Below are 12266 nucleotides of genomic sequence, written 5' to 3' on the forward strand. Positions count from 1 at the left end.
GACAGAGAGCAAGAGGTTTTCCATCTGTGGTTCACTCCCCAAATGGTCACAATGGCCGGAGCTGCACCAACCCAAAGCCAGGAGCCAGGGGTTTCCGCCAGGTCTCCCACACAGGTGCAAGCGCCCAAGCATCTGGGCCATCTTCCACTGCCCTCCCAGGCCACAGCAGAGAGCTGGATTGGAAGTGGAGCAGCTGGGTCTCAAACCAGTGCCCATATGGGATGCCGGCACTGCAAGCAGCAGCTATACCCACTACACCACAGTGCCGGCCCCTCGAATACCTTTAACTCTAGACAGTGGGGACATCCCCTAGTGTGCTTTAGCCCTGGCCACTACTGGCAGTGTATCACTACAGGTCCAGCTTCAAGATCCGGGACTTGGAGGGCAGGCTTACTGTGGATGAACTGGTAGTGCCAGCAGCGAGGTGCAGCCACTCGAGTGCAACGCCCCCAACTCCATCAATCACCGACAAGGGTGTCCTGGGATCACCCCGCACCTCCCAGAACCTTGCTACCGCCCTTGGCTCCAAGTGTTTGCTTTCATTTCATCAGAAGCCGAGCTGGGGTGGTCCTGCCAACACGTCTCAGTGACCCACATGGCTTCTTCCCAACAACTGTCTGACGACTCCACTGTAGCCCCTGGCCAAGACCGCTGTCCCACAGGTGCCCAGTGTGGATTCCTCTCCCTGTGAAGCACAGGAGTGGGGCCCCAGCCAGAGCTGCTGCTGCTCCCCTGCTTCCGACCCAGCCTTGGAGGCTGCTGGTCCCAGGCTGCTGCCGAGTCATTTCTTCTTGTGCCTGCCGCATGCATCAGCTCCTTCTTCCGACTGTGTGTGCAAACAGTGGGGGCAAGCTTTTGGACGCCAGGCCTGGAGCCTGTCTGACCCCTCTCTCTGCAGAGACAGCCCTTGCCATAACTTCAGTCCCTAATGCAGATTCAAGCATATGATTCTGGTGGGGCCAGAGGCCAGTGTCTGTCAAAAGGGTTCCTAGGGGGACAGTGTGCATCAGAATTGCTGGGGGAGGAAAGAAAGGTGTGTTAGAATGCAGAATTCTGAGCCCAGCCCAGGTCCTCTGGTTCTGAGGCCCTAGAGAATAGGGTTTGGAACTCTGCCTAATTAACAATTCCACCCCCACTCCCGGGTAATTCTGGTGCTCACTCACCTTGGCAAAGCATTGCCCACCAAGCCCAGTGCAGTAAGAAACCACCAGGCTTCACTTTCCTAAAGCAGGAAACAAAAACTCATCCTGTCCTGGGGTCCGCATTCCAGCAAAGCAAAATGCTTGCTCACCAACATTAACCTCCAAGGCTTTTGTCTCCAGAACCGCTGTGCACGGGTGCACGCGTGGGTGTGTGCATGTATAGGGTGGGAGGTTAGAGCGTTAAGACGCAAAGGAGGTGACAAGGAGAGAATGATGAGGATGAGGCAAAGGAAGAAAGGAAGTCTCCAGCGGGCCTGCTGACAAACCAGCCCAAAGCCCCAGGGTGACGGGAAAGGTGACCAGAAGGCAGGAGCCGGGCGCAGGTAACACCCCAGGCTGCTTTTCTTGATAGCAGGGCTGGATCTCAAAAACACAGTAGGCTGGCACCGCGGCTCACTAGGCTAATCCTCCACCTGCGGCGCAGGCACACCAGGTTCTAGTCCCGGTCGGAGCACCAGATTCTGTCCCAGTTGCCCCTCTTCCAGGCCAGCTCTCTGCTGTGGCCCGGGAGTGCAGTGGAGGATGGCCCCAGTGCTTGGGCCCTGCACCCGCATGGGAGACCAGGAGAAGCACCTGGCTCCTGGCTTCAGATCAGCGCGGTGCGCTGGCCGCAGCGTGCCGGCCGCGGCGGCCATTGGAGGGTGAACCAACTTCAAAGGAAGACCTTTCTCTCTGTCTCTCTCTCTCACTGTCCACTCTGCCTGTCAAAAAATAAAAAAAATAAAAGAATAAAAAAAAACCAAAAACACAGTAACAGGTGACAAGTAGAATCAAACAGCAGAGTCCATTTTAAAACTGGCTCAAGGGGCAGGCGTTGGGCACAGCGGTTAAGATGCTTCACCCATGTGAAGAGCGCCTGGCTGCTCTCCCGATTCCATACCCTGGGAAGCAGCTGGTAATGGCACAAGTGGTTGGGGCCCTGCGACCATGTGGGAGGCCTGGACAGAATTCGCAGTTCCTGGTTTCTTCCCGGCGCAGCCCTGGCTGTTGCAGGCATTTGAGGGAGTGAGCCAGTGCACAGAACTCTGTGTCTGCCCGGCTCTCTGCCTTTCAAAGAAACAAAAAGGCAAAACTAGCCTAAGCAAACAGCATACAGAACAAGAGGTGCACTGCAAAGGAAAGCAAAGAAATGCTGGTCGGGAATTCGGTATGGCGCTCCTCAGCTACTTCCGGGATCCAGCAGAGAAGTTTGCAGAGCAGGAAGCACCAGGGCCTTCGATGTCTCTGCCTTAACCAGGGGTGGGCACGTGGATGCAGTGTCCTGTGTGCAACACAGGGCCTTCCGCGGCTATGATGTGCTGAGACTCTTAGATATGCAGACAGAATGATGAGCAGAATGAACGAAAGAAACAGGATTTGCTCATCACATCGGGAACCACTAGGAAAAGGTGGCGCCTTCTAGTAGTTGTAGCCAGTACAGCTGGAGACAATAAAAGGAAGCTCTGTTCACCAAGGGACCATGAACCTTCAGGACTCTGTCTGATCTTCCTCCAGAACAGGGCTGGGCGGGAAGTGCTGTCGCCTGGCTGGTGAGGTCTTGAGTGCCCTCTGGGAGGGGCTACAGTGTCACACACCCGAGTTTGCAGGGCAGGGGGGTGAGAGCCACATAGCAGAGGCCGCATCCCATGATGAGTGTGGCCTGTGCCAGGGCCAGCAAATCTGAAAGGGGACCAAGACTGGAGTGCAGCAAGCAGGGGGAGCTGGGGTGGTGGGCACAGTACCGCAAGGGGACCACCTGCCGAAACCTCTGAGCCACACGTGGGCCTCACCTGCAGCTAAAGGACACCTGGTTTGTGGCAAGACGCTGGAATCGCCGGCGCCACGGCTCACTAGGCTAATCCTCTGCCTTGCGGCGCCAGCACAGCGGGTTCTAGTCCTGGTCGGGGCGCCGGATTCTGTCCCGGTTGCCCCTCTTCCAGGCCAGCTCTCTGCTGTGGCCAGGGAGTGCAGTGGAGGATGGCCCAGGTGCTTGGGCCCTGCACCCCATGGGAGACCAGAAGTACCTGGCTCCTGCCTTCAGATCAGTGCGGTGCCCGGCCGCAGCGGCCATTGGAGGCTCTCTGTCTCTCTCTCTCACTGTCCACTCTGCCTGTCAAAAAAAAAAAAAAAAAAAAAAGACGCTGGAATGAAGTGGACATCACCCCTAGAAAGGGCAACCACCAGCCACCCTGGGCTAGAGGCTGAGGTGGCCCCAGCATCCACGCACCCCGAGAGAGGAGCCCCGCATGGCACAGTCCACCCTCAGGCCCACGCACGTCCTCATGTCTGTGTGGTCCTGCAGCAGCTCAGCACCTCTGGAGAGACCCAGTCCCCCACGCTGGGTGCAGCGGCCTCTGTGGCACCCTTCCCTGACTGCCTGCCAGAGTTGTGCAAAGCGAGCCAGGTCTGTTTGCATACATGGCAGCAGGGCTGGCAAGTGGACTGAGGGGCTCTCTGGGGTGTGCCAACTCAACTGCCCCTCACAGGGCTGGCAGACAACAGCCTTGCCAAGACCCCGCACATACCCAGCTCCAGACCTGGAGGAGGGGGGACCCGAACACCTGGTCACTTCAGCCCATCCATGAACACTGACGAGCTGGACATGCCCCTGGTGCTGGTTTGGCCAGGCTGCACCCCAGCATGGAGCCCCTCCCTCTGCCCAGCCCTGCCTGTGCACCTGACCTACACAGGTGCGCGCCCTAACAAAGCTCCCACCCCCCAAGCACCATCTCAGCATCTGCTGCTAGACAGCGCCCACTGCTGTAGCAGCAGAGCCTTGCAGTTGCGGCAGCGAGACAGGCGGTGCTGTCAGAGCCCTAGAAAGATGAGCTCTTCCCACCTGCAGGCACCATAGGAACGCCTCCAAGAATTCCTTCAAGTAAGCAAGTAAGCAAAGATTGGCGGTAAAGGGGGTTAAAGCAGTGCCGGCAATACCAGCACCCCGTACCCGAGTGCCAGTTCTAATCCTGGCTGCTCTGCCTCCTATCCTGCTTCCTACTCACGTGCCTGGGAAGGCAGCAGAAGATGGCCCAAGTGTCTGGGCCCCTGCCGCCCATGTGGGAGACCTGGATGGCGTTCCAGATCTCCTGGCTTCAGCCTGACCCATGATTGTTATGATTATCTGGGGTGTGAACCAACAGATGCAAGATTGGTTCTCTCTCTCTCTCTCATTCACTCTGTCACTCCACCTTTCAAATAAACACATACATATTTTTTAAAATAAGGAAGGACTTTTGAGCAAATCTGCTGCCGCTCTCCCCTAGCGTGCTGCTTCAAGGAATCGTGAGATGGGAAAGACCCAGAGGTCCTTGGCTCCACGTCCCTGAGTGGCGCTGGAGAAAGCTCCCCTCGGACCTGCCCATCCTATTGCTCGGTGCCAGAAAACGGGGCTTCACCAGCACAAGCCAGCAGGGCCGCCTAGCAGCTTCTGCCTCTTGCAAAAAGGTCCCCGGGTTTCCTCTCCTGGCCCCAGAGTCTCCAAGTAAGTGGCTCCCCTTGCTTGCGGCTGCTGGTCACAGGGTCTTGGCCACTCTCCCCAGGAGCTGTACCACCAGCTGTGCTGGGCTTCAGGACTGTTCTCGCTGGACACATTCCCCAAAGGTCAGGTGACCACATCTCCCATTGCATTTAAGTCTCCAAAGCAGGATCTCAGCAAGTGAAAAAGGATGACCCTAAAAAGCCAGAGAAATGAACAGCCATCAACCAGGGCAGCCCTGAGCCATCCCGCTCCCTGAAATGCCTCAGCAGTTATGCCCCCGGACTCACCCTCCCAACCCCCAGACTCCCAGGAGTGGAAATCACTCTGGGGCAAATGCAGGTCAGGCTCTCACTGGGGCAGGGGCAGGAGCAGGGGCGATGGGGAGAGGACAGGTCAGTGTATCATGCATCAATGTCTGTAGAAAATGGAATTCCAAGATAACTATATTTGGTGCAAAAAGCACAACAAATACCCTGCATTCCATGGACTGCTTCTCCATGAACACTTTGGAGATCCCTCACGATTCCTGGCCCTGGTGGCCACGGATCTGACCTCAGGTGTATGCAATGTGGCTTCCGATCCCAGTGCAGCAGACCAGACTGGCTTCCAGGTAGCGGCGTCTTCTCTTCCCTACCTGTACACGGGCCCAGGTTCAGGCTCAGCAGGGCCGGAGGTAAGCACAGTTGCAAGACAGCGCCCGGCCGGACACGCTTACCTGAGCGAGAGAACAGGAAAGCGCAGAGCGTGCAGCTGTCCTGAGCCGGAGTTGCTCAACACGCAGAGTGTTCTAAAGATCAAGATACACTTTCTCTTCAGAGGACTTCCTCTTGGATAGAATCCTCTAGAATGAGGAAGAGCACAGGGAAGGAAATTAGCTGCTGGAACCACAAAGACAAAAAAGACGAGCTCCCGGAGAAGACGCTCTGTCACATTCCCATTGCGGGTGAGGAGAGTGTTTCTTGTTCTGTGTAGATTTTGGTGGAGGTCACTGGAGCCTGGCCATCAAGGTGAAAAGTGCTCTCTGGGGAAGAGCCAGGCCCACCCCAAGGCCGCCGTGCGGACAGTGGGCCTGCTGGAGGCAGACAGCCCAGCCAGCGCTCCCATTTCACGGTCTCACCGATTTCCCACCACAGACTTTTCCGACCTTCTGAGTCAGGGCCCTGCCCTCTGGCCGCCCCAAGGCCTCGCAGGAAAGACTGGAGTCACACGTGCTGACTCACCTGCTCCGTGGGCCCTGATAGCGATCCGATAGGGAGCGGTTTTACTTGTGAGCTACTGGCTCCCAGCTCTGCAGAGAGCAGCCGCCCTCCCCTCAGAAGTAAACAGCCCAGCACCCAGACCCCCTCCTGCCTGGGAGGTCCCAGGCCACCCTCTGTAAGCACACCTGAAAATACACTGCTTGTTAATCCGGAAAACAGAACAGGTGCAGGGCAGAGCAGGCTGGCCTGGAACAGGAGCTGGCAACGACCCAATGCCCCCAGCTTGGACTTCTCAGAGCGGCTGTTTTTCAGATTTTAACTTTGATGTCTTGGTGGAAATGTTCAGGCAGAGATCTGGGGTCTCAGGGAAGGCAGGTGTCCAAGGATTTGGGATAAGAAAACCTTGGCCCAGAGAGCGAAGTGTGTCAGATGCTCCACGTCAGGTGAGCTTCCCTACCTGTGGCACTAGGGGCCTCTGGCTGATAGATTTCAACAAAGATAGGTTTGAATGCTAAATGTTGAGAAAAAGTGCCCTGGGAGACCCCATGTGCTTCCTCTCCTGCAGCTGCTTGCCCTGGAGCCACGGCCCTCCGCGTTCTGACCTATGTGAACCTGCTGTCCCATCTCATCCAGGCCTGGGCACAACTGTCACCTGCTGACAAAAGCTGTGCCTGATCAGTCACCCTACCTGAAATGACCTTGAGTAACTGGCTTTGCTGTCCTCCATTGCCTGTATCACTACTTCCCATTGTATTGCGTCGCCCTAGTTAAAACGGAAGGGGCAGGAACAGAGACATTTTTTACCTACAGCCAGATCCCCAGGTCCCAGGACAACAATGAATCTTTGTTAAATGAGTGAATGCACCTTAAAGTTAGGACTGAGTCAAACATCAAACAGTAGACATGGCACTGGGCAAATACCCAAGAGGCATGTGGAAGAGGGTGCAGAGCTTGAAACAGCTTGGGTGCTAGATGGGAAAAGGGGGGATTGCCCCACGGGTTGTGCTCCTGCTTTTGCAGACTCCAGGAGGGGGCACAGCCCCAGTGGAAGATAAGAGACAAGGGCCCGCTGGATGCAATTCCTCCTTACAGCCACAAGATGGCACTATTGCGCATAATCTTTACTTTGAAAAGCAGACCCCTTTAGAAAACCTGTTTGGGATCTTTTCCCCCTCCCTCTTTCTCTCCTTCCCCCACCTCTTTCACCTCTTTTTTTTTTTTTTAAACATTGCTTTTCTGGTGGACGGAGATACTATAGTAAAAGTCCTGCTGTTCTGGACCTGGCCAGCGGTGTGGGAGGCCTTCATGCCACTCCTCCTCCTCTCTCCCCCCCACCCCCCACCCTCCACCCCCACCCCGCCACCCTGAGGACTTTTCCTCCATGGCACTTTCGCCTGAGGAAAAAGCAGGCAGCAGTGTGGGCTGGGGGTGGAGTGCAGTGTTTTTGTAAGACTTGTGTAGTTGGGATCCCCAGGGAGCAGGCGGGGCTGCGGGCTAATTCCGTACAGTGGGATGGGGCTGTGAAAACACGCATGGGGCACTTCAAAGGTTTCCCCCGTCCGCACGGAAGCGCCTGCGGAAGAGCTGGGTGTTCACTTTGTACCAGGCACCCTCTTGCTTTTGCACAGCCCTGCACCCCCTCCCCCACCGCTCCCCCAGGATTTGGCCCTGACCCTGCGTTGGAAGGCAGTCAGGGAGGCAGCACCTGGGGGCTGGTGTCCGGCTCTTCCTGCTCTCTGGCCTAGGAGCCAAGGCCAGCGTCATCCCTGGAAACTGAGGCTGGGCTTCCCAACCCACTCAGCGCCTGTCCCAGCACCTTTGCAGGGAGCAGTGAAAATTACTAATGTGGGAAGGTCACTTAGGGTGATAATTGGGACAATCATTAATTTCTGAGGCCTGAGAGTGACTCATTTATCTCTGATATGCGCATGGATCAAAAGAGGGTATTTATGGCTTAGAAGCAAGCCTCCCATTCTTTCCATAGCTATAATAAATAATAAAAAGCTCCCAGCCCTTCCTTTCTTGTCTGCCCTCTGTGTCTTACATGCCCCTTTACAAAACGAAGCACCCTCTCCTTTCGGCTTGTCCCCCGCCTCTTTAAGGCCAGCCAGGTCAAGCTGCTGGCTGTGGTTCTAACAGCGTGGCTGCATCCGGACCCTCTGGGGTGGGGGTCACAGGACCTAGGGCAGGCCTCCAATGTCCATGGAGCTGGCGCTCCCTGGAGACCCACCTGTGCTCACCTAGGCGGGCACAGTGCCGGGGCAGCCAGGAATCCAGCTGCCGCCTATCAGCTGTGAGAGCCTGAACAAGTTACTGCACCTTTTAAAGTCTCAGTTTCCCAGTCTGTAATATAGGGGCAATAACAGCATCAAAGACTTGCTCACGAAAATGGCCTAAGATAAGATACTATGTTTATCATTCAAAACCACGTCAAGTTTTTTTTTTTTTTCTTCAGTAGCTCAAAGTCCTCCCTTTATTCCTAAGAACTTGGGGCTGGAGCACAACCTGAGTCCTTCCTGTTCTGCTGTGGCTTCCGGGATGGGCTCACCAGCCCTGGACCGCCACTGTGGAGTCCAGGTGCTGCAAGGTGGGCCTCACTGCAGGCCTGGCTGCCGCACGGCTGGCGTTTAGGACCAGGGCGCCTCTGGCCGTGAGGCCCATGCACCAGGAGGTTGAGTGGCTTGTCTGGCCTCCACTCAGTGGTGCCAGGGGCAGCCCGTTCGCTAGTCGTGTCGGTCAAGACTGGCTCTAGATGGTGCCCAAAGTCCCCTGAGAACTCACAAATGCGGGCGCTCACTTAGGGTCATAACTAGGACATTTCTGAGGTGCTAACAGCGAGCCATTTCTCTCTCAAATGCACAGGGAGCAAAAGCTGCCCTGGGCTGAGAGGCAGTGGTCAGAGCAATGGGAAAGCACAGGGCATCGCGGGAGGGGAAGGGCTGGGCTGGCAGGGCCCGGCAGGCCCGTGGAGTTGAGGACGGAGGGTTGGCTGCAGGTTTTCATAATCAAGATGTGTCCCAGCCTCCTCGCGAGGTGGCTCCTGCTGGGACATGGACCCCTGGATTCCGCATAGGCCAAACCAAACCACACAACCCCTTCTAGCCCAGGGGCCCTGGCTGAGAAATATCCCAGCAGCACCAAGTATTCCCTGGATGGACACTGGCTCAGTTCTCACCTGGGGCAAAGTGTGGAGTCACTCACTCACCTATGATATGACCTTGCCGTGTGACCTTGGGCAAACTGTGAAACTTCTCTGTGCCCGGTGACACATCGCTGTGAAATGATGGTCTAACCCCCACCATGGATGGGCACCTAGCCCTGTGGAAAGGATGCCCGTATCAGAGCACCAAGGTCGATTCCTGCCTCTAGGCTCCTGCTAAAGTGCATCCTAGAAGGCAACAAGTGGTGGCTGAGGGAGTTGGGTCCTTGTCGTCCAGCGGGAGATGTAGCTTGAGCTTCCGGCACCCATTCCTGGCTACTGCAGGCATTTGGGGAGTGACCCAGCCCGAGAGCTCTCTCAGTTTCTACCTTTCAAAATAAACACATAAACAACAACATCCACCTCACAGGAGTACCATGAGGATTAAATGACTTGATGTTTGTGGCCGGAAGAACCTGGCACAGAACAAATGCTAAATATTTGTTACAAAAACAAAACCCAAACCAAAAAAAAAAAAAAAACCCCAAAGGAAGCAGCTGGCTCAGACCTGGAGCTACAGCCTGGTGTGTGTCAGAGCTCACCCAGCTGTGCTCGGAGGCCCAGCAGCTGTGTGTCTGAGGGGCCCTGGGCAGGCAGGGTGTGGGGCAGAATCTCCCCCACACAGGAGACCCAGACGGCCCCAACCTGACCGCCCCACACCTCGGCCTGGGGTGTGGGAGGACGCTTCTCTCCCCCGCTCACCCAGAGCTTGGGCCAAGGACAGTGTCAGGGACAGGGTCACGGGGAAGGGAGGAGGTCTGCGCACAGGGAGCACTCAGGAATGAGTGTTTTGCTGGACAGCCAGAGGCAAAGACTGATGGCGCCAACTTTGCCCAGCTGGGCAGGGCCTGGTGGGGCACGGAGGGGGACCTGGGGCGTGGGGGCGGGGCTGGGGGCAGGAAAGGCTCTGTGAGCTAGGACAAGGGAATTTCGACTGTCATTTCTTTCTGTATCTGCTGTTGAGAAGTCGGTGCTGTGAAGGGAGGCACCTGCGGTGAAGTGGGGGCGGGAGGAACCGGAAGTGAGTGGCTGTGACCTTTTTAGGAACCTGAGTATTTCCTGTCTGGCAGGGGAGCAAATCCCTGGAAGCCGCCCCGAGCCTGCAGGAAAACCCACTCAGAGCTGCTGAGTCCTCGTCTGAGGTACCAAGCGCCGCGTAACAGGTCGCCCCGGCCCTCAGTGGCTTCCATGGCCAAGCACAGCTCACCTGGAACAGTGTCCAAGAGCCAGCAACTTGGGAGCAGTTCAGCTGGGAGGGTCTGGCTCAGGGTCCTGCGTGAGGTACAGCCCAGTCATTGACCAGGGCTGTTGTCCCCTGAGGGCCTGGAGGATCTGCCTCCAAGATGGCTCCCACTCCCCCCATGGCTGGAGGCAGGAGAACCCAGGGTCTCGGCACACAGACCCCCAAGGAAGCTGTGTCAAGGTCCACACAGCATGGCACTGGCTTCTCCCACAGAGAGCAGCCCCAGACAGATGCTGAGCAGGAGTGGGGTGTGGGGGCAGTGGTTAAGATGTCACTCAGGACACCCACATTGCTTACTGAGGCTCCTGTGTCCAGCTCCCCTTCTGATTCTGTTAGGTAGGAAGTCAGTTATGAGCTTACGTGTGTGTGACATAAAGGCCTAAAGAGAAGACATCTGTGTCCAGCATCTGCATCTGCATCTCAAAGTCATCCTGACAATGCTTCAGGGGCAGCCCAGTATTCACATCTGCACATCCTGCCCTGCCCCCTTCTACCTGATAACCTGCCAGGTGGAGGTCCCCGCCCCTTCTCTCTGACAAATCTTCCACCATCTCCCAGATGCAGCCCAGTATCTGCATTTCAAACACCCTGCTCCGGATCCCCATTCTCTAGGGGGTTCTGCTCACCCTTCCTCTGAACCCAGGATGGCACCAGCTAGGCTTCCTCCTGTCTGATACCTTCAAGGGAAAACTCAGATAGGAGCTTCTTAATATCTACATCCATAAAATCCTTTGTTTCAGGAGGAGATGTGTGAAGACAAAGACCCATCTCCCTAAACCCCCCCCCCCTCCGGCCTCAACCAGACTGCCTGCTCAGCCCTCTGCCTCTCTGCTGAGCCGCCCGCCTGGTCTGGCCAGGTGTACTCCACTCAACCATGTAACCTCTCTCCTTCCTCCCTCCCCCCGCCCCAGTCTGAGCCACTGCACTCTTTCCCAGGTCCTGTCTGGAGAGGTGCCCATCTGTCCTTACGGATGTCCCTTCCCTAATAAACCTTGCTATTTTACCTCCCACTACTCTCTGTCTCACGCCTGAATTCTCTCTTGCGTGAAGACAAGAACCCTGTAATTTCTCCGGTAACAATTCTAACTTCCTACTAATGCCCACCCTGCAAGGCAGCAGGTGGTGGCCCAGGCGCTTGGGTCCCGGTCACCCACATGGGAGACCTGAATTGAGTTCCAGGCTTTGGCCTGGCCCAGCCCTGACTGTTGCAGGCACTTGGAGAGTGAACCAGTGGATAGAAGATTCTCTTTCTCTCTCTCCCCGTTTGAAATAAATAAAAATTTAAAAAGGAAGAAGCTGGGGCCGGCGCCGTGGCTCATTTGGCTAATCTTCCACCTGTGGCGCCAGCATCCCATATGGGCACCAGGTCCTAGTCCCGGTTGCTCCTCTTCCAGTCCAGCTCTCTGCTGTGGCCCAGGAAGGCAGTGGAGGATGGCCCAAGTGCTTGGGCCCCTGCACCCACACGGGAGACCAGGAGGAAGCACCTGGCCCCTGGCTTCGGACGGGCGCAGCGCTGGCCGTAGTGGCCATTTGGGGAGTGAACCAACAGAAGGAAGACCTTTCTCTCTGTCTCTCTCTCTCTCACTGTCTAATTCTATCTGTCAAATTAAAAAAAAAAAAAAAAAACAAAGGAAGAAGCTAAGGCAGACCCAGTGCCTTGGCTGAAGCAGCTTCAGAGGCGTCTGCCCTCACCGCTGTGGCCCTGGAGGTCGTGCCCAGGACGGTGTGGGCTGAGACTACACACGGGCGGGAACGCCAGGAGATGGGGACGACTGGGCACTGGGCTTGAGGCTGACCGCCACAGGTTTTCAGTTCCCCTCCCAGAAGACTGTTCACTGGGGCACTGGCCCAGGTGGCAGCCAGGCCAGCCCACCCTTGCAGCAGCCTCTCAGCCTGACAATCCAGTGCACGTGGTAGGGGGTTCAGGGCTGCTACCCACTGCTCAGTCTGCTTCCTCGCTGCGTGC

The 12266-nt window shown here is 56.5% G+C and overlaps 1 long non-coding RNA gene across 2 annotated transcripts; it reads right to left on the reverse strand.

Moving 5' to 3' along the window:
• Positions 1-3310: 3310 nt before the first annotated feature.
• Positions 3311-6016, reverse strand: LOC138848810 (uncharacterized). 2 transcript variants are annotated; one of them, XR_011386913.1, is made up of 4 exons: positions 5880-6016; positions 5375-5500; positions 5132-5293; positions 3311-4852 (listed from the first exon to the last, which is right to left on the reverse strand). It is a non-coding gene; the product is annotated as an uncharacterized lncRNA (long non-coding RNA). The 2 variants fall into 2 exon arrangements; XR_011386914.1 differs by lacking the exon at positions 5132-5293.
• Positions 6017-12266: the final 6250 nt, after the last annotated feature.

Source organism: Oryctolagus cuniculus, chromosome 2, assembly GCF_964237555.1.
Source record: "Oryctolagus cuniculus chromosome 2, mOryCun1.1, whole genome shotgun sequence".
NCBI lineage: Eukaryota > Metazoa > Chordata > Mammalia > Lagomorpha > Leporidae > Oryctolagus > Oryctolagus cuniculus.